The sequence below is a fragment of the Crinia signifera genome, chromosome 8 (genome assembly GCF_055691185.1).
Source record: "Crinia signifera chromosome 8, ASM5569118v1, whole genome shotgun sequence".
NCBI classification, from domain to species: Eukaryota; Metazoa; Chordata; class Amphibia; order Anura; family Myobatrachidae; genus Crinia; species Crinia signifera.
The window spans coordinates 162,152,325-162,174,900 of record NC_139224.1 but is presented as its reverse complement, the minus strand read 5'-3'; positions in this window follow the sequence as shown (position 1 = coordinate 162,174,900).

Genomic DNA, 22,576 nt, shown 5'->3' with positions numbered 1-22,576 from the left:
ATGTAAGCTCATCATATGTCATATCCAGCTCATCATATGTCATATGCAGCTCATCTTATGTCAATTTCAGCTCATCATATGTCATATCCAGCTCATCTTATGTCATATCCAGCTCATCTTATGTCAATTTCAGCTCATCATATGTTATATCCAGCTCATCATATGTCATCCAGCTTATCATATGTTATATCCAGCTCGTCATATGTCATATCCAGCTCTCTATATGTCATATCCAGCTCATCATATGTCATATTCAGCTCATAATATGTACTATTTATCTCACTATGTCATATCCAGCTCGTCATATGTTATATCCAGCTTATCATACATCATATCCAGCTCACTATATGTCATATCTAGCTGTCATGTTATATCCAGCTCGTCATACATAATATCCAGCTTGTCATACGTCATATTCAGCTCACTTTACAGGTATGTCATATCCAGCTCGTCATACGTTCTGCCCAGCTCGTCATATGTTACTGTATATCCAGCTCGTCATATGTCATATCTAGCTTGTCATACATCATTTTTAGCTTCAGCTGGTCATTTTCATATCCAGCTCATCATACCTCATATTCAGGTAGCCGTAAATTTTGGCTTGAACAGTCCCGGACAGAGACCCGTCATGCCTTAGCAGACAAGCTGGAGATACACACTGTATGGTGCTTGAGAATAGTCTGAGGACTGTGGTAGGACCACTGGTAGTCTTTGCTAGGCGAGATTTGAGAAAGATGCAAGTTATTTGCAATGACTTCTCTTTCTCAAACTCTCGCTAGGACATGGCTGTGACAGAGCTGTGCAAAATGTAAATAGTGGAGCCTTACCAACGCTCAGTTGGCTGTTGGTGCAGCGCCTCATTTTAATACTAAATGTGCACTCGTCAGTAACGGGAGGACATTCACCATAGACCGGTAGCTATCATTTTTATCCTAGCCCATTGTCAGGATAGAGTTTTTCAGAAGCTTTACCCTGGCTCTTAAACTTGAATAAATGTTATATTTACTATAAAAAATGGTTGGCTTGTGCCTGATTGGTTAGTGCGCTACCATCATACAGTATTTTGAGCAGGGATGGCAATTGTTTCTATTGCCATCAATGGTTGCCATCGATGGCAATAGTGCAACTGGCCATCGTAAGTGGCAAACATTGCAACGGATGACCATTGATGCTTTTAGCTATCGATGGTCATCCATTTTCTTTGGCTGATTGCCCTGTGGGCCAATAAAAACATAGAGTCGGGTCTTCACGGGTGATATGTTCTGTGTCCTGGCCCCTTGTTTATGCTTGACATTGCTGGACAGAAACCATCTGGTTTTCCCCGCATTTATGGCAAAACTATTCTACATTGACCATAAACCATTGATGATTTTGAATCATCGATGGTCGATGGCCAACCCTAATTTTGAGGTTGAATAGATCTTGAGAAGATTGCAGTGCAAGACCATAGCCACCAAGTCTTCCATCAGACCCATGTGTTCAGTTGTGGTAAAAGTAGGTGACACAGGTACACCAACTCATTCAGTACTTACCCATGGGGTGGGGGCATGGTTATCTGTAACCACTCCCTCCCAAAGCCCTGTGCAATACAACCTCTCCACCAGCGACAGAGTTTACCACAGGTATATATATATATATATATATATATATATATATATATATATATATATATATATATATATATATAGAGAGAGAGAGAGAGAGAGAGAGAGAGAGAGAGAGAGAGAGAGAGAGAGAGAGAGAGAGAGAGAGAGAGAGAGAGAGAGAGAGAGAGAGAGAGAGAGAGAGAGAGAGAGAGAGAGAGAGAGAAAGGATAGTGGCCCCAATAATGCGCTTTGAAGAGCAGCACCTCTATAGTACCTTGCTGTTAATAAAGGTACAGGTAGGAAAGAGATAGGAAAAGAGAATAGGGGTGCGCTAAATGTACCACTTAGTGGCTATACATACATTAAATGAAGAATTCTTTTATAAAAAACAGGTAAACATTTATTGACGGTTCATCCGGTAGTAAAAATTCATTTCATTGTTTCGGAATTTTTCAGACAAGTGCCACATACAATGTAGATCCGCGGCCTGATGCGTTTCGTCCCTTAGGACTTCATCAGGGGCAATGAATCAATCCAATGAAGAGAAATCTCCTACACACTTTGTGGGTGAAGTTGTGTCCTCTAAGAGCTCTTTTGGAGCTGCCAATTCGGGTGAACAAATCTCTCAGGTCAAAAATGCTCTGTCCATATCGATAAATTTGCACAGCCACAATTTAAATGAATGTGGTCTTTTTTGACCAGATGGTGAGTTCACACAGACCAGAAGATAAGTTGTAACAATCAATATGGTATTCTTCTGTTCCTAGCAGGTGTATTTATACAGCCTCATTGAGGTGAAAATGGTCTCTAAAACCAGCAGTGAGTAGATTCACAAAAATACAAATGAGGTATCCCTCTGTCCACAGTAAGTGCAGTTTCTCAATAACGTCTAAACCAGAAATCACGGGGTCTCCAGGAGCCTGTGTTTGGTTTTAGAGACCATTTTCACCTCAATGAGGCTGTATAAATACACCTGCTAGGAACAGAGGAATACCATATTGATTGTTACAACTTATCTTCTGGTCTGTGTGAACTCACCATCTGGTCAAAAAAGACCACATTCATTTAAATTGTGGCTGTGCAAATTTATCATTATGGACAGAGCATTTTTGACCTGAATTGGCAGCTCCAAAAGAGCTCTTAGAGGACACAACTTCACCCACAAATTGTGTAGGAGATTTCTCCTCATTGGATTGATTCATTGCCCCTGATGAAGTCCTAAGGGACGAAACGCGTCGGGCCGCGGATCTACATTGTATGCGGCACTTGTCTGAAAAATTCCGAAACAATGAAATGAATTTTTACTACCGGATGAACCGTCAATAAATGTTTACCTGTTTTTTATAAAAGAATTCTTCATTTATTGTATGTATAGCCACTAAGTGGTACATTTAGCGCACCCCTATTCTCTTTTCCTATATATATATATATATATATATATATATATATATATATAATGAGTCGAAACCGATTATACAGGAAACAAGTGAAAGTTCTTCGTAAATACAGAATAGCAATAAGCAGGAGATTTGCTTTAGGGAAAGCAGCGGTACCGTGTCATTCGTCAACATTAACAAGTTGTTTTTATGAGACTGTCCAGATACAGTATATAAAATCGTTTCAGAGCCTGGAAGTAGATACAAGAAATAGACAGGTCAATGGCAAAACTGGTTCCCATTAGCCATTTATGGCTAAATGCAGACGTTAGAAATAAAACCATCCCTAATATCAGGTACAGTTGGTATATTATTGGCACAAGTATAAAGACCAAGTGCAATATCAGCCAAACGGCCAAGCCTTGAACAATTTAATGCTTTAGAGGCTAAAAGGAAAATTGCTGTTCAGGGCGGGGGTAGAAGCGAAAGTTGAATGAAAGCACCTGTTTGGCAGCGCCGGCCCCTATATTACCATCCTGTAGCTGTGGGAATGGAGTTACTGTTATACTTCTGGATCCGCTTAATAGTGAAAATACAAAATAGTCCAGAAACAAAAGACTTTGCTGGATATAGGTGAAAACTAAATCCACGCACCGGAGTCTCGGGGGTGCCGATTATACACAAAAACTAATGGAGGTAAGAATCTAACACTTTATCACGTGGCGTGATCTGAAAGTCATTATCGTACTACCGAGGCCTTGATGGCGTTCTAAGTACCAGTTCACTGCTCAGGAACTGCAGGATTCTACAGGACATCTTGATCCATTTACTGAAACAAGTCCCCATACACTTCCTGAGGGCTGACACGTTAGGTTACTGGGGGCGGCCATCTTTTTTCCCTCACCTTTTAAATCCTCAGTCTTTCCGAGTGATTGGAAGGCGCCAATTAATAGAACAATTACTGCCAGCGGTGATGGGAGATTTAAGCAGTGCTATGTTTATTTTGTGTGAAATCATTAGAGACCACCAATTCATTAAATACGCCAACATGACCCCCTCCCTTTTCTGTGCCCCCCTCTTACCTCAAGAGTGGAACTGATTAGAGGAACATGATAGAAACTTTGATAGATTGCATTAGGAAAAGGGCATTACATGTTTACATCTATAAAGCGTTCAGTCATAAGCCGAGCAATTCATTTCAAGGGATTTATATTTTATTTTGTAATTACTCAGGCGGTGGACACACATTAACATCTCCCCTGGTAATTTGTGTAGAAAGAATTAAGAGCACTCCCTAAACAACACACCTTTTCCTCATTTCCACACCACTATTTACTAAGATGGGAGTTCTATTTCAGATGGGACCAACCAATCAGAATCTACTTATGTAGCGTCTTCTAGAAGATTATAGTATTTGATCGTTGCCCATAGCAACATCCAATGTGAATAAGAACTCCCCTCTTGGTAAATATCCCCCTCTGGCCGGGCCCCTCCTCTCGGCTGGGAGTAGCAGGGTCTGAGCACTAGAGAGCTACTGTAGTACTCAGACCCTACTTTGCATGAACAGAACTCTGGAAAAATAGCAGAGCGGCCATTACATTGGTGATTTCCGCACCAGCAGCATTGTAGAGTCTGAGCACTAGAGACTCCATTGCACATGCACAGAACTCTGGAAAAATAGCGGAGCGGCCATTACTTTGGTGATTTCCGCACCAGCAGCATTGTAGAGTCTGAGCACTAGAGACTCCATTGCACATGCACAGAACTCTGGAAAAATAGCGGCGCGGCCATTACTTTGGTGATTTCCGCACCCACGGCACTGTAGAGTTTGAGCAGTAGAGACTCCAATGCACATGCACAGATCGCTGGAAAAATAGAAGAGCGGCCATTACTCTGTTGATTTCTGCACCAGGAGCATTGTAGAGTCTGAGCACTAGAGACTCCATTGCACATGCACAGATCTCTGGAAAAATGGCGTGGCTGCCATTTCAACAGCGATTTTTGCACCGCTCCTGCCTTCATCGCAGGACTGTAGAGGGTAAGTATTTTTCAAAATGGCCGCACGGTTTTTGAAGTGGGCCCCCCCCTTCAAAATCAGGGGTCCGTGTGCACCACCCACACTGCACCTATTACAAATACGCCACTGTCTTCTAGAAGATAATAGATAGTATCTGGTTGGTTGCCAATAGCAACATCCCCTCTGAAATAGAACTCTCATCTTAGTAAATTAACCCCATAATGAACAATTAAATAGCTAAAAACTGGCATTATCTGGATGGCTGACAGAAAATGTCTAGTTCGACAGTCAATAAAGCCGACACCAAAAGGTCGACATGCAAAATGTTGACACAAGCAAAAGGACAACATGAAAAAGTCGACATGAGTTTTGGGGGATCTTTTGAACATTTTCACACTCAACCATCCAGGTGGACTCGGATTGGGAACAGTACAGCTGGCCCCAAGAATGGTTAGCGGAGTAAGGGGACACGGTACACCAATTAGGTGTCCACAGTGACACCAGAAACATGTGGTAACTCAATGTCAAAATTTTTATATGTTGAACTCTTCCATGTCGACCTTTTGTCAATGCCGGGGTTATTCAATCCCAGAATCCCAGCCGGTTTTGCCGGCTTCTGACAGCATATCGACAGTTGGTATTCAATGTAGACTGTCTGGTGTCGGAAAGTCCGCAAATTGTCGGAAACGGTCTTGGATTGTTGACTTTCCTAAAGCAATCTACTGTAAAAAAAGTTTCTATCATGTTTCTGTAATCAGTTCCACGCTCTGGGTAGGAGGAGAGGGGGGACACAGAAAAGGGGGGTGTCATGTTGGCGTATTTAATGAATCGGTGGTCCCGCACAAAACAAACATAGCACTACTTAAATCTACCATCTTTTTTCAGCCCAGCGATTTCCCCCAACCTCTCTGTGCACACATGCTGTGCCCATACGCCCAGTGTGTATGCACTCTTATAGGGCTTACACGCGGTTCAATGTCGTCTCTTTTATATTCAATTTTGCTTATAAAAGCAAAATTGAATTGAGATCGAACACATTCAGGGGGTCATTCTGAATGACTTAGTAAGCTGCGAAATGCCACCCTGACAAATATCCGCCCCCTCACATCGCCATATCCCCCCTCGCATGTACCCGCAGCAGGAGAAATCATATGATAGTTGGTGATCAGTCTCAACTGACTTATATTTGCGGCTGCTGGGACAAAGACCGGGCGGGTAAAACGCTGGGCGTTCCCATGGCCCAGGTCAATGTTCAATCACGATGCATCGAATTTGAAAAGAAAAATAGACTGTGCAGGCAAGACTATATAGTACCGATCTGTACGATATAGTCTAAATCGGGCATGCCCACCCCAAACTATGGCCCTCCAGCTGTTGTGAAACTACAAGCCCCATCATGCTTTGCCACAGCAATGCAAAAACTATGGCAAAGCATGCTGGGATGTGTAGTTTCACAACAGCTGGAGGGCCACAGTTTGGACATGCCTGGTCTAAATCAAATGTGTACACAGCATTGAATTGAATCGGGATTGAATAGAAAGTAAATTGCACATGCATACCTCCCAACCATACTTGCCGACTTTTGCTGGCTGCCTTCCGGGAGAGGGCAGCCAGCTCTGTTATGCAGGGGGGCGGGGTCATCGCCGGGAGTTAAAAAGATGTGGATTAGGGGTGGAGCCACAGGCGGGCTTTCCTGTTGGGGGGCGTGCCTAAAGTGATCGCGTCATTTTAGCCCCGCCCCTGCCGTGCAATGCCGGTATTTCAGGCATTGCACTGCGGGGGCGGGGTTAAAATTACGAGATCGAGGGGCGGATTGCGGGAGATTGGGGTTTATGCGGGAGGGTTGCCCCCCTTTCCGGGGGACCCAATTTCCGGGACCCTCCCGGCCATTCCGGTAGGTTAGGCAACCCTGCTCCCAACTGGCCCGCTTACCGTGGGAACATCCCAGTATTTTGGGACATTCCTGCAGGGGGGGGGCAGTTGGGAGTCCCCCCCCTGTCACAAATGAATAGACACGGTGCGCATGTGCACAGCATCTATTCCTGTAGCTAGAGGGGCTGGGGGCATGCCCCCACAATGGCAAAAACAGGGCGTGGCCAGGCCCCCTTCCTGCTAGGCCACAACCCCCGTAAATTTGGAAGATATGCACCATATGTACACTACTTAACGTCTACATTTTCTCAAATCTGATACATCTGATATAATAATTTCTCCAGCTAAGTCGGCAAACAGATTTAAAAAAAAAAATGAGGACACTGGAGATGTAATCAGAATAAATTTCACAAAGTAGCTCGGAAAATATCTTACACTCTAGAAGTTATAATTTAGATGTTCCTGAAACACAATAATAGTATCCATCTGCTTATGGAGCCAATCAGTGTGTTAAATTGTGCTGAGCTGGTGAGTTTTTAAGTTTTAAGGGTTTTTTCTGCTTTCTGGTAGGCTTGCATAAAAATTCAGATTTTTTTTCCCCTAGAAATGTTTTACATTACCATTTCATAGATTTGTCTGCTTTTTTTCTGCATTTGGCTATTGTGCTCATTTTATGCACATATGGCTTTCACATTGCTGATTATTTTATCATACTGATTAATACTCCCATTTTTTAGTAGATTAATAAAATACAAAGTACTGTAATGCCCCTTGTAGAGGACGTGTCTGTCTGAAACCGTTCTCTCATCTGCATCATAACCCCAGATGCTCTGTGACATCAATGGTCGGAGTCTGTCTAGTGCTCGGGAGACAGATGTATCTAATGGATGCCCAATTAACTGCGTCAAATGCAGGGTATCCCCTAATACCCCTTTCAGACCAGAAAATGCAGGGCCTTATGAGGGAATACGGTACCCGAATCATGCAGGGACATTCCCGGGTTGGCCATTTTCACACCAGCCTAATCTAATGCATTTTGTGGTGTGAGGTGGGGAGATAGTCTGGTGGGAGGACAGGGGGTGGCAACGGAGAGTGGCAGGCGCGAAGCGGCGGCACCCGGCACATCCGTGTACCAAGAGCGATGGAGAGAAGCAGTGGGCAGGGCAGCTCCTTGTCCCCAGAGCGACTGAGAGCGATGGGCAGGGTTGAAATCCCGGGGTATTATCATAGCTTCCACATTCCCTTTATATGCTATCAGAGCCTTTATCAGCCCCTTTATATACCATCAGCCCCCTCAACATAAATATACATACAAAAACAAGTACAAAAATTACTGCAGTCATACAGTACAGTATATAATTTATACCCCTTTCACACCAGCCACCCGGCAATTACCCAGCATTTTTAAGTGCCGGGTAATTTTGCCGGGTGCAGCCGGACCCCATTCACACCACTCGTGAATTACCGGTTAAAGCTTTTCAACCCGCTAGTTTGCCGGAAAACCCGGGTTTTTTGGTGGTGTGAAAGGGTCAACACAGGTCTTAAATCCCGTCACTCCAACCCTGGTCAAAAGCAGGGTCGGAAGTGCCGGGATTTAAGACCCGTGTTGACCCTTTCACACCACCAAAAAACCCGGGTTTCCTGGCAAATTACCGGGTTGAAAAGCTTTAACCCGGTAATTTGTTTTGTGGTGTGAATGGGGTATTAGATACAAAGAGCTTATTCCATTGATGGCAAGGCATATATATTCCCTACCACATGTACACAATCATTCATTCATTCTAGGGTTAATTTTGCTGGGAGCCAATTAACCTACCAGTATATTTTTGGAATGTGGGAGGAAACCAGAGTACCCGGAGTAAACCCACTCCTCACAGTTAGGGGCATGGTGGGACCCATGACCTCAGTGCTGTGAGGCAGTAATGCTAACCATTACACCATCCGTGCTGCCCCGTATATATAACACATGGTGGGGATAGAACCCATGACCTCAGCGCTGTGAGGCAGTAATGCTAACCATGACACCATCCGTACTGCCCCGTATATATAACACATGGTGGGGATAGAACCCATGACCTCAGCGCTGTGAGGCAGTAATGTAACCATTACACCATCCGTACTGCCCCGTATATATAACACATGGTGGGGATAGAACCCATGGCCTCAGCGCTGTGAGCTGTGAGGCAGTAATGCTAACCATTACACCGTCCGTACTGCCCAGTATATATAACACATGGTGGGGATAGAACCCATGGCCTCAGCGCTGTGAGGCAGTAATGCTAACCATTACACCATCCGTACTGCCCTCTATACATAACACATGGTGGGGATGGAACCCATGACCTCAGTGCTGTGAGGCAGTAATGCTAACCATTACACCATCCATGCTGCCCCGTATATATAACACATGGTGGGGATAGAACCCATGACCTTAGCGCTGTGAGGCAGTAATGTAACCATTACACCGTCCATACTGCCCCGTATATATATAACACATGGTGAGGATAGAACCCATGACCTCAGCGCTGTGAGGCAGTAATGCTAACCATTACACCATCCGTACTGCCCTGTATATATAACACATGGTGGGGATAGAACCCTTGACCTCAGTGCTGTGAGGCAGTAATGCTAACCATTGCACCGTCCGTACTGCCCCGTATATATAACACATGGTGGGGATAGAACCCATGACCTCAGCGCTGTGAGGCAGTAATGCTAACCATTACACCATCTGTACTGCCCCATATATATAACACATGGTGGGGATAGAACCCATGACCTCAGCGCTGTGAGGCAGTAATGTAACCATTACACCGTCTGTACTGCCCGGTATATATAACATGGTGGGGATAGAACCCATGACCTCAGCGCTGCGAGACATATGACCTCAGTGCTGTGAGGCAGTAATGTAACCATTACACCGTCCGTACTGCCCCGTATATATAACACATGGTGGGAATAGAACCCATGACCTCAGCGCTGTGAGGCAGTAATGTAACCATTACACCGTCCGTACTGCCCCGTATATATAACACATGGTGGGGATAGAACCCATGATCTCAGTGCTGTGAGGCAGTAATGTAACCATTACACCGTCTGTACTGCCTGGTATATATAACATATGGTGGGGATAGAACCCATGACCTCAGTGCTGTGAGGCAGTAATGTAACCATTACACCGTCTGTACTGCCCGGTATATATAACATGGTGGGGATAGAACCCATGACCTCAGCGCTGCGAGACATATGACCTCAGCGCTGTGAGGCAGTAATATAACCATTACACCGTCCGTGCTGCCTCGTATATATAACACATGGTGGGGATAGAACCCATGACCTCAGCGCTGTGAGGCAGTAATGCTAACCATTACACCATCCGTACTGCCCCGTATATATAACACATGGTGGGGATAGAACCCATGACCTCAGCGCTGTGAGGCAGTAATGCTAACCATTACACCATCAGTACTGCCCCGTATATATAACACATGGTGGGGATAGAACCCATGACCTCAGCGCTGTGAGGCAGTAATGTAACCATTACACCATCCGTACTGCCCCGTATATATAACACATGGTGGGGATAGAACCCATGACCTCAGTGCTGTGAGGCAGCAATGCTATAACCATTACACCGTCCGTACTGCCCTGTATCTCTATTGCAGTACTGTTTCAGCACATCCTCAACATGCCAGTTACTTTCTATGTCTTTCTATGACCCCAAAATGTAGACGCTGATAAATGATCCAACGTCACTTTTCATACAGATAATTATATGATTCCTCAGAAGACGAATAATTAGCATTATTCTGCGGTTGGGCATGCAATGAAAATATTGTATAACTGTGAGAATCGTACGTCCTGTGAGCGCAATAACTTGCTTGGCAAAGTATGAATACGGCCTGGAATGCAGAAAAACATAATTATAAACACACACAGATACAAATATTCTGAGGTTAGGATGCGATAGAGACTCTTCTCAGCTCGGCTCACACGCACCCTTATCTCAGGCCATAGCTGGGGTATGTACGGCTGCATGAGTCTCGTAAACCACAGGCTAAAGCTGCTATTAATTAATAATCTACTGTATATAACAACAAATAACACATCCGCCTTTATCTTCTCAGTATCATGTGGACATTTGCGTTAACACAGGGTTGCCGACCCTCCCGGAATTACCGGGAGTCTCCCGAAAATCGGGTCCACTGAGGCCATTTAAATGCCGCAATCCGCGGGTCTCAGAGGAGGTGGGCGGAGCTAAAACGACACACTTTTGTCATTTAGCCCCGCCCCCTCCATGGAGATCAGTGAGTTTGGCTATTTCCATAATGGGGGTGGGGCTTAATGACGTCACAGTCAAGCCCCGCCCCCCGAACGGGTAATGAAAGTCTCCTCTCCGGGCTTCGGCTGGGGGGGGAGCATTTCAAAGTCGGCAACCCTGCATTAACAGTACGCTGGAAGGGTGCATGTGCTAGCACATTTAGGGGTACAGTTACTAAAGGATCTAAACCAGGGTTGCCTACCCTCCCGGAATGGACGAGAGGCTCCCAAAAAATAGGTTCCCCCTCCAGGCCCCCCAGAAAGAAGGTGGGCAACCCTCCCGGACAACAGTGCTTCCACCCTTCCCCCACGGCAGCGTTAATTTCATGGCTTTTTCATGGCTTTTGTGGGGAGATGCAAATGGAACCATTTACCCCCTCCTCGAGGACCCGCAAATTATGGGATTTGCTGTACTGGGGGCGGGGCTTGATGATGTCTACATCAGGCCCCACCCCCAAAGTGCTGCTGACAGTCACCTCACCTGGCTTTTCCCGGAGAGGAGATTTCAAAAGTAGGCAACCCTGTTCTAAAAGTGAACGCCCGGGGTGGTGGCGGCGGCAGCATTTATGCCCGGGGTGGCGGCGGCGGCATGTGCGGGGGGGGGGGGCGTATGCAAAAATGCTCGCCGGGGGGGTGGAGTGGGGTGTGGGGGCGGTTCACCTGCTGCTGGCCGGGCGGAGGGGGAATGGGAACTGGGAGGTGCTGGCCCCCCGCGGCCATTTTGGAAGTGGGCAAAGTGCTGCTGCCCAGCCAGCCCCCAGGGGTTAGTGCGGCCGGCCCCTTTTTAATTACTTTTTAATTACTTTTGGGCCGGCCCACCGGGAAATGGCCCGGTTTCCCGGTGGGCCAATCCGCCCCTGCACCCCCTGAAAAGTATCTGGGCCCAGCCAGGCTTGCTGCTGCCCTGCATACAGTAAATGGTCCCATTTGCACTGCACCAGCAAATAGGAGTTATCCCAATGTCTCTGCTCAGACGGTCGCAAGGACCATCCATGCCATGTGTTGCAGTCACAGTGTTTGGCGGGTTATCAGGAACAATGGGATATTGTTAGCACACAATGCTGTTATAAAGCGATCACTGCACTGATCTCCACATGTGCTCTCTACGCAGAGCCGTCCAGGAACAAGCTGAACCTGCACAATGCACAGAGCCTACAGACCGGCGTTCTGCTGCGAACGCTCACAAGTTCAGCAGGTGAATCGTTCTGTCAGACTGAATTTCCTTCCTCTAGGGTGGGAGCCCAGTACAGATCAGTGCGGACCACCCTTCCTGTGCCTGATCACACATTCCTGAGACGGAACCAAGAACACAGTAATGGGTGTGATGGAGGCTGATTGCAGCTATCCTAATTAGAGACAGCAGCGGGCGAGACCTCGGCCCATGACTGACTCACTGTGCGAGGACGACTCTGATTTGTTACAATGTGACTTCCATCACCCACAGCTGGGAACTGGGTATAACAAAGCCAATGTCGCTATAACTGAGTAACACTGAATCCTGAATGGTAGGGTATGAAATACCGCCTGTCGGCACATGTCGGCTCAAAAAACCCACAAAAAACTCATGTCGACCTTTTAACTGTCGACCTTCCCATTATCGACCTAATCCTTGTGTGGACCTTCCAACCCTGTCGACCTTAGCCACGTTGACCTATTTCATATGTCGATCTAAACCATGTCGGTCTTTAGTGGTCGACACAATGCATGTCAACCTAAGTATTATCGACCTAATGACCGTATCCTGGGGAATCAGAGGCCCGGTTTTTGTTATTGCAAATCATTACGTCAAAAAGTAACTTTCCCAGAATTCCCTGGTGCACCTGCAGCACCAGATCAGAGGGAAAAAGGTTTTGTTGTTTTACTCTGTAGAGATGAGCGGGCTCGGAACTCAGAGATCTTATCCAATTCAAGGGATCCAGACAAGGCAAAATCTAGTGGTGCTGTGCTGTGTCTGACCAATCCTATGCTCAGTTCTGTGCTGTGTCCATCCGTTCCAGTGCTGCCAACACTTGTGTCCAGTGTCCATCCTCCCTAGTGCTGCCGACACACCTGTCAAGTGTCCACCATCCTATCTAGTGCTGCCGACACACCTGTCCAGCGTCCATCCTCTCCAGTGCTGCTGACGCACCTTTCCAGTGTCCATCCTCCCTAATGCTGCCGACACACCTGTCAAGTGTCCACCATCCTATCTAGTGCTGCCGACACACCTGTCCAGCGTCCATCCTCTCCAGTGCTGCTGACGCACCTTTCCAGTGTCCATCCTCCCTAATGCTGCCGACACACCTGTCAAGTGTCCACCATCCTGTCTAGTGCTGCCGACACACCTGTCCAGCGTCCATCCTCTCCAGTGCTGCTGACGCACCTTTCCAGTGTCCATCCACCCTAATGCTGCCGACACACCTGTCAAGTGTCCATCCTATCTAGTGCTGCCAACACAGCTGTCCAGTGTCCATCCTCTCCAGTGCTGCTGACGCTCCTGTCCAGTGTCCATCCTCTCCAGTGCTGCCGACGCACCTGTCCAGTGTCCATCCTCTCCAGTGCTGCCGATGCACCTGTCCAGTGTCCATCCTCCCTAGTGCTGCCGACACACCTGTCAAGTGTCCACTATCCTATCTAGTGCTGCCGACACACCTGTCCAGCGTCCATCCTCTCCAGTGCTGCTGACGCACCTTTCCAGTGTCCATCCTCCCTAATGCTGCCGACACACCTGTCAAGTGTCCACCATCCTATCTAGTGCTGCCGACACACCTGTCCAGCGTCCATCCTCTCCAGTGCTGCTGACGCACCTTTCCAGTGTCCATCCTCCCTAATGCTGCCGACACACCTGTCAAGTGTCCACCATCCTATCTAGTGCTGCCGACACACCTGTCCAGCGTTCATCCTCTCCAGTGCTGCTGACGCACCTTTCCAGTGTCCATCCTCCCTAATGCTGCCGACACACCTGTCAAGTGTCCATCCTATCTAGTGCTGCTGACACACCTGTCCAGTGTCCATCCTCTCCAGTGCTGCTGACGCTCCTGTCCAGTATCCATCCTCTCCAGTGCTGCCGACGCACCTGTCCAGTGTCCATCCTCTCCAGTGCTGCCGATGCACCTGTCCAGTGTCCATCCTCTCTAGTGCTGCCAACACACCTGTCCAGTGTCCATCCTCTCCAGTGCTGCCGACGCACCTGTCCAGTGTCCATTGGTCTATTGTCTAAGTGCCATACCCCATTGTGTTCACTTTCACATAAGTGTGAGCTGTCATTTGAGAAACATTTTTAGTTATGGAAAATTTTAAAAAAGTTGAAATAAGTAAAAAAAACTTTAAAATGTAAAGAAACATTATAGAAATAATAGAAGTTAAAAATAAAATATATTTTTGTGCTGTACATGACTATGTATCCATGACATACAGTACACGTACTGTGACTCCAGGCCTTACCCCACTGCGTTCACATAAATGGTGTGACTCTACAGTGTCAATTTGCAAAACCTACAGAGTCACACCGCTTATCAGGGATCAAATGGGCAGACTACAGGATAGAAATGATCACGTGTTAGAGTGATCTTCCTCTTTCCTTCAGCCCTCCCATCCCTATTTCTTTTCCTCGGCGGTGGTAAAGAACGGTCATCCTGAGTATTTGCGTGTGTACGTAGATAGTGGATGCACTCTCCCTGACATCGATTGTCACGAGCCATTCTTCTGCCCGGGAGATGGCCACACCATCGGCAAGGGTGGTTGCACTGGAAGAGTGATCACCACCGGTGTATATATGATATGGTGATGTTTACCCCCACTTTTCCTGTCTTGACCGTTCTTTGGTGCCACCATTTTGATAGTCTATATATTGTTATATATAAGTTGTCAAAATAAATTTGACATTCAAGTTTGAAAAGCCATCACTTGTGTCAGTGTCTTTATTTGTAGTGTTAAGGTATGGTTCATTTAAAGTTTAAGTAGGGTTTAGGTTTATTAAAGTGTTGGGCGTGAAGGTACCTGATGGTGAGTTCATGCGTTTTTGTTTGCATAATAAATATAAGCGTTGTGACGCCCCGCAGTGTGAGCGGTCTTTTGTGAAAAGAAAGTAGTAAAAAAAATATATATATATTGCTCTCCTTGTTTGAATTACTTCTTTGTGTTCCTCAATAAGGATAGCAATCAATTTAGAGATCAGCAGGAACCACATACTAGGACAGCAGCTGCTGCCAGCTCTCATGACGGTGCTAGTCCATCAACGTCATCTACCAACTCTCTCTGCACATGTCACATCTGCCCCACCTGCAGTGCAGCATGGTTTTGTCCATTAACTAACCAAATGTGCTTTGGGAATGAACCTGAATAAGGCCCCAAATGTGCGTTGCGAGCCAACCTGAATCACCCCATTTTCCTCTGTCGTATCTCTCCAAGGCTTAGTGCGTAGGCCACCGTGTGTTATTTTTTTAATATTTTTTGTTTGAAATAGCGTCCGTGAGCTTTCCCCATCACCGCATGCGCAGGAACCTGCTCAGAGGAGCACAGAGAGCCCAATACACATCATGTTTGAATTTGCAGCATTTTCTGTGCTAGATGTCATTTTGTGCGCTCAGCCTGTGCTGGGAATAACATCACTGATGCAATATCGGGATCTTATACAATTCCCCAATACTGGCATGTAATCAATTCTCCAGTCCAATAGTGTCTCTACGTATAGGGAATGTAGCACAACAAGCCAAGCAACGGAGTCTGAGCCAAGATATTTACACAACACATCTGGAAGAGGATGCGAAGCCCATCGTGCCAGATACGGAATAATACAACCCAAATGTAACAGCCCTGAGATAGGCTGGATGCTGGCACCGGAGTGTGAACCCATTGGCTGATGTGTGTGTGTGGTGACACGTTCTATGCCGGGAATATTCCTCACTAACCCATTGGCTGCTGTGTGTGTGTGTGTGTGTGTGTGTGTGTGTGGTGACACGTTCTATGCCGGAATGTCTCTCACTGTCATATAACAAGTCCTATAAGCTCACATTTCTATACCCAACCGCTTACTACAGGTGGAGCAGCTCTCATCAGAGCTGCTCCTGGCAATTTTATACCATCTGCCAGAAGGGGGTGCGCGCGGAAGAGACACTCAGCTCATTCTGACGGAGCCCGGTGATGCCCTCCACCGCTTCCCTGCCGCTGCCCGCCCCCCCCTAACCCTGCCCATCTCCCTAAAGCGGAGTCGGGCAGGGGTTCCACCATCCACCGCCGAGTGAAAGGGATGCATGTGCGTGTGCAACTTTCGTGCATCCCTACCAGGTGCAGCGCCTCGCCGCCATCGATCGCCAGCTCTGGGAATCTGGTGATTCCCAGGACTGGCTGAGAGGCGCTACATCTGTATGTACCATGATGTATGGGTCATTGAGTCAACCCTATTTAGGTCGATATTTACAGTAGGTTAACCACTAAAGGTTGACACATGAATCGGTCGACATGGCTAAGGTCGGCAGGGCCGGAAAGTCGACACAAGCATTAGGTCGACAATGGGGAAGATCGACAGTCAATCACTTCCTGATCATGATTGGCTCTTATTGAATTCCATATCCCGGCAACAGACGCACGGTAAATCTGCGTGAGAATATTAATTTTCACAATGCGAATTTAGGAAAAATACATTGATTATATTTGCATAAGAAAAATGAAGATTGTACTAAATATGCCCCATAATTCCGTACATCAGGAAATATTGCCCAACAACTCTTGATGGATGTAACTGAATACATGCAGTACCTCTTCTGAGCAACAGGTGGTGATGCAGAGCTCTTCCATTCTACATTCAAACATTTAGTAGGTTTTATGCGGCCTCTAACTCGTTGCATATGATCAATTGTGCTCTAACCAATCAGCTCCCAACTGTTATGTGCTCAGCCCCTTACTGCCATGTGTTGTATCCCTTAACATGTATCCATGATGACTCTAAAATAAAGGAATGAAAAAGCTACGAGGGTGGCTCTACCGGTATATAGGGATGGACAATGCAGGAATGAAGTACTGCAAAGTACGGTATTGAGGAGTAGCCACCTCGGAAGATTCCTATCACTTGCCCTTATTATTGCCCACAACAAAAATGGCGGACAGGACATGCAGAGAATAATAAAGCTGAAATCTGTGTAAAGCCGTTATGAAATTGAGACTCATCATGTGAACGAGAAAAAGCCTGTGTTTAAACGAAATACAAATGAAAACCAAGATCGTTCTAAATAGCTGAATGCGGTTCGCCTGAGACACTAGGAACGTGGTGGAACGCAAACAGGAAGTGCCGCGTGGAACGCACGGCACTTCCGGTCCATGGAACCGGCGGAAGTTCGATCATAGCATTCCTTATACATTTGTGAAGATCACCAAACTAGGTGGAACGCAAACCGGAAGTGCCGTGTGGAACGCACGGCACTTCCGGCCCGCGAAAACAGCGGAGGTTTTCATTGGATAAAGGGGGTATAAATACAGGAAACTAACAGAGTGTGAATATTCCCAGCTTGAAAAAGGAAACCTATGTGTTTCCGAAACGCGTTGCTGACAACTTTATGGACACACTCTGATTGACCTGGACACTTGGACACTTTATTTGGAACGCACTTTCTGGCACCTTTGCACTTTATATTTGGGGACTCATCCAAAATCAAGCCTCCTGCGGTGGTGCCGCAGAAACTTCAGTTGAAGTATAGCCCACCGCAGCACAAAATCATGGTGAGATGACTGTTTGTTTTTTCCCAGAATATATGGAAATCAGCTTTCCATTGGATGTCCATAGGAATTGATGTCTGTATATATGTTTCTACATATTTAAAAAAATTGTAAAAATTGTGATTTTTTTCTCCCAAATAAACCTTTGTTGATTCACAAGGTGTATATCTTCACATCTGTTTGAAAGTGTTGCACCAAGCTACAACTGTCCTGTTGTTTCCAATGTGTTGTAAAATGACAGTTGGGGGGCCTATTGATTGGAACACCAATTATCATTCACAACGAGTTTTATCACTGGTTGATAAATGGGCCCCTAAATTTGATCATAACTGAGAATTCATCGCTTACAATCCCTGTAGCTGTCACACAATCGAATCACTAAGAGTAGCGCTATTAATCTCTGATAACCCCCCCCCCCCATAAAGCTGTTTGCTTTTCTAATGAAGCGTCCAGCAATTCAAAGTTTAATCGAGCAAAAAGTTTCCATGGACGTCTCTTGTAAGCTCTTTTTCGCTTAATGAGGTCGAGTTCCAGTTACAGAGTAATCAAGTTATGACCTTTTATAGGAATCGCAACTGACCGGAACACCTAAAAATCTGAAGATAGATCTGCTTTATATACGTGCTTGGAGTTAGTCATTGTTGATTAGGTTGCAAAGAACATTGGCCAAGAGCTCAATCTCTTAAGCACAATAGTAACCCAATAGGATGGCCAACAACACTGACTCCTGCAGGCCAAAAGTGGTGTTACAGCTGTACCTTTATTTTTTATTTATACGCAGTATTTGTGCTATTAACTGGGATTTATGGAACGTTATGCCCCACCAGAAGAAAAAGGCTTTTCTTTCATAGTCTTTTTTGTTTTATTATGTCATATCAATTGCTAATTGCGCTGAGGAACGCTACGCACTTCCGAAGACAGTATTCCTTTTTTTTAAACTTTGCAAATAACCGTAATAAGATTTCCCACCCGTATTATTTTGGCATGTTCCGCAAAGCAATCAATGATCTTAAATGCACTCGGATATTTGGACCAAGACGTACAAGCTTTTTATTTCGATATACTATGCCAGAAATTAAATTTAATAAAACATTATTACGGTCTTTATGCTCCATTTGCTATTTCAATCTTTCCGCAGCAATTATAGCCTCTTTTCTGGATTCCGGAATTAATGCCGAAGGAAAAAAAATAATAATAATTTTTTTTATATTTTTTTAAAAGGGATTTTAGTGAGCAGAGGTTTGGGGGTTTCTGATTTTTTTGCTAAGTGTGTGAAAGGTTGTACAGATGACTCAGATTCATAAAGTCGATGCTAAATTGCTATAAAAAGCGTATAAAAGCGTCGAGGGACACCCACACCTACAACAGACATAAACATGCGGCTGTCAGTGTTTTGTTCCTGCTGTGGAATTCATTTAAAACCCAGAGCGGGGCTCTCCTGTGGAATGTGTGGAAGGAAGCGTGGCTGTAGGGAACGTGTTAGGCCATTTTTAGGGGGAGACAAAAAAAAAAAATCTAAAAATGCAACAAACAATTAAAGGAAGTCCAAGAAAATGCCTGTAAGACGTGTAAACCTGGGATCCTGGCTCAAGTATATGTAGCCGGCTATCTGGAGTTCCCATACTGTAACTGCAGTTTTCGGTGATTATGGGATGCTGTCATTGTTCCGATATCATCACCGTACCTTAAGCTGGGTATACACTACTGTTGCAGCAGTATATGCCCAGCCAATCACCTGAGGCAGGGTCACATGTTATCTGTCACATGCGGTCCTTTATACTTGTGATGGATTGCATGCAACCCCTGTTCCCCGCACGGCCCGCCAGTCTGACCTCTGACTCGTGTCTCAGAAAAAGGGTGAAATCGTCCCAAATCGAGTTAGTGTATGGGGGCTTTTAGTGTAAAAATGACTATTTAAGATGTTTATGGGTATAGGCAGTGCCGTTCCAAGGTTTCTCAGCACCCTAGATCAGGGGTTCTCAAACTCGGTCCTCAGGACCCCACACCGTTCACGTTTTCCGGGACCGAGTTTGAGAACCTGTGCCCTAGATGATATCAATGAGAGGTACTGCCCTCATATATATAAATATAGACAGGTGCAATTTGGCTGAAGAAATACTGAAATCATATCCCGTCTGGGGCCAGCTGTGTCCTGTGGAGGGTAAAGTTAGGAATTCCTCATTGCTGCAGATCAGGGAATAATTTGGGCGTGAACTTTGGCCACAGCATCGCTGCAAGACCACGCCCCCTATGACATGGTATGTGGCCAAAAAGGAGGCGTGGCTGCGACATCCCCACGAGACCACGCCCCTGTTTCTTTTCTCACTTCAGAGCAGGGTTGCCTACCCTCCCGGATTGGCCGGGAGAGTCCCGGAAATCAGGTCCCCCTCCCAGCCCCCCGGAAAGGTGGGCAATCCTCCCGGATTCTACCTCAACCTCTGGATCACCCTTGCACTGCCTGTAGCTGCCCGGCCGCATCGTTGTATCACCGCTATTCGCCAGGAGGGGTGGGGCTAAATATGCAAATAGCGTAATTTAGCCGACGTCTACATCAGGCTCCCACATGCAGGGCCGGCGCCACCACTAGGCAGGACTAGGCATTTGCGTAGGGCGCAGGGTGGTACTGAGCCGCCGAGGTACCATAGAGAGGTACCCGAATGCAAGGAGCGGGCGCAGGTGAGTCTGTGATCCTCCCTCTCCCCTCCCCTATCCCCCCCATGGCGTGAATCAACGCTGCTCCCCCAGTATTGCCCGCAACCCCCCCGTGCCGCAATATCGTCCGCACCCACCACACCCAAGAGGACAAAATGAATAGTGGTCCCCCGTATTTAAAGAACCAGCACCAGGCCCAACCAGCCAGCAGGGTAATGCCACAGCCGGAGGGAGACTTTTTATACAAGTCCCCCCCGGCAAAAGCATTAACCCCACGACTGCTCAGTCTTGGCTGAGATCCTGGGGAAGTGGGGAACCCCCAATGAAGGGGTCCCCCCCTCCAGAATTTACCAGCCGAGACTGGCGCTGTCGCCGGTACCCCTGGACTGTGGGTACCGGGCTGATAGTGGTGTAAAATTATAATAAAACCATTGGGTTCTGCTGTGGAACTATGAGGGTGGCTGACACCTCCGCTTACGACTCTCCGTCTGCGATCGCAGCACCGCTATCTCTGCTCACCGCTGAGCACACAACCTCCAGCCTCCGTCTATGGCCTCGGGAAGACCCTGGACTGAGCCCCCCTTGATTCCGGACCAAGGGACCCTGGACAGGACTTCTTTCCCGAACAACATCATTGTGTATGCTGCATTGCCTTGGATTCTTTGTTACACGCCATTTTATCTGCAACACTTGTGAGTGTACCTAAATGTATTAAATTGTCTTTACCTTGATGATCTGCACCATGTCTCTCCCTATTGTTTTTCCCATTTATACTCAATAGGGGAGAATTCATCTGTAGAAAAACTGAAATCATCCACGCTTCTCAAACTCTGTGTGATACTGAGAAGCTCTAATTGGTTTTGTATAAACCTTTTTATTGCATTTATATATTGCTTCACCTGAGGTCTATCACCCTCTATACATAGTTACCACCTGAGCGCCACTTGTCAGTTCCACTTCTCTTTCCGTCACAATTGTCTATTTTGAGTAGTTAGAGATGTATCTACTCTGTGGTTCTGTATGGTAGCTGCACTGAGGTTTAATTGCGCATTCACACAGCTTAAACTACTGCAGAACTATGAGTCCCAGCAAGCCGGGACCGCTTACTGGGACTTGGAGAACCACTAGACCCAGCATGCGGCCCATTAATGGGCTTGCTGGGACTCTTAGTTACACAGCAGAACCAATAGTTAAATAAAAACACAAACACACCTGAAAAATAAAACTTTATTACACACGGAGCCCATTCATACATTACCTACTTTGACCCCGTAGGTAGGTCTACCTCCATCCATCAGCTGGTCCTGAAGAAGGGTTACCTGTGGAAGGAAATTATACTGACAAATCTCCGGTGTAGATCGGGTCCTCTTCTGTCCATGTAGCATCCAGGGGCGTTGCCAAAATAAAAACCCAGCACACGCAAACCCCACGGACTGAGGAGAAGCCGCACGATGAGTTTGTTTACATCGCGTGGCTCCTCCTCCTGAATAGCGCTATTGGACGCCTAGCGGCCAATCAGGAGTCGCTAGGCCACTAGGCGGCAAATATTTATTTATTTTCCCCTTTTTTTTTTACACTGAGGTCAGATCCGTGCAGGCTAAATCCAAATACGCTTGGAAAATGAAGTGTATATTCCAGGCGTATTTGGCAGGCAATAAGCAGCTATCCCGCTAATAAACGGCTGTATTTTCAATAGTTTAATAGTAAATAGTAAAGTTCTGTTGCTTAGAACGAAGGCTGCACCAGAGGAAAAATGGAAGATTTGAGCAGATATGGGGTTTGTTTGAAATACTTGGCTCTAATGATTAGAGTCTAATCTGTGATTCCTGTGATGCATCTCACCTGCTAAGTGGTCCCACCAACAGTGGCACGGAGAGGGGGACCGGGCAGTTACTTTTTACCCAGGCCCAGGTCTGCTGGAGGGGCTCAGGGTCCACTCCTCCCTCCCCCGTTGCAGGAAGCCGGGCAGTGGGGAAAGAGCAGCAGCAGAGCCTCTCTCCCCAGCTCAGCACAGGCTGCTCAGTGCTGTTTTCTCAGTTGGGGAGAAACACTGCTGCAGCGGC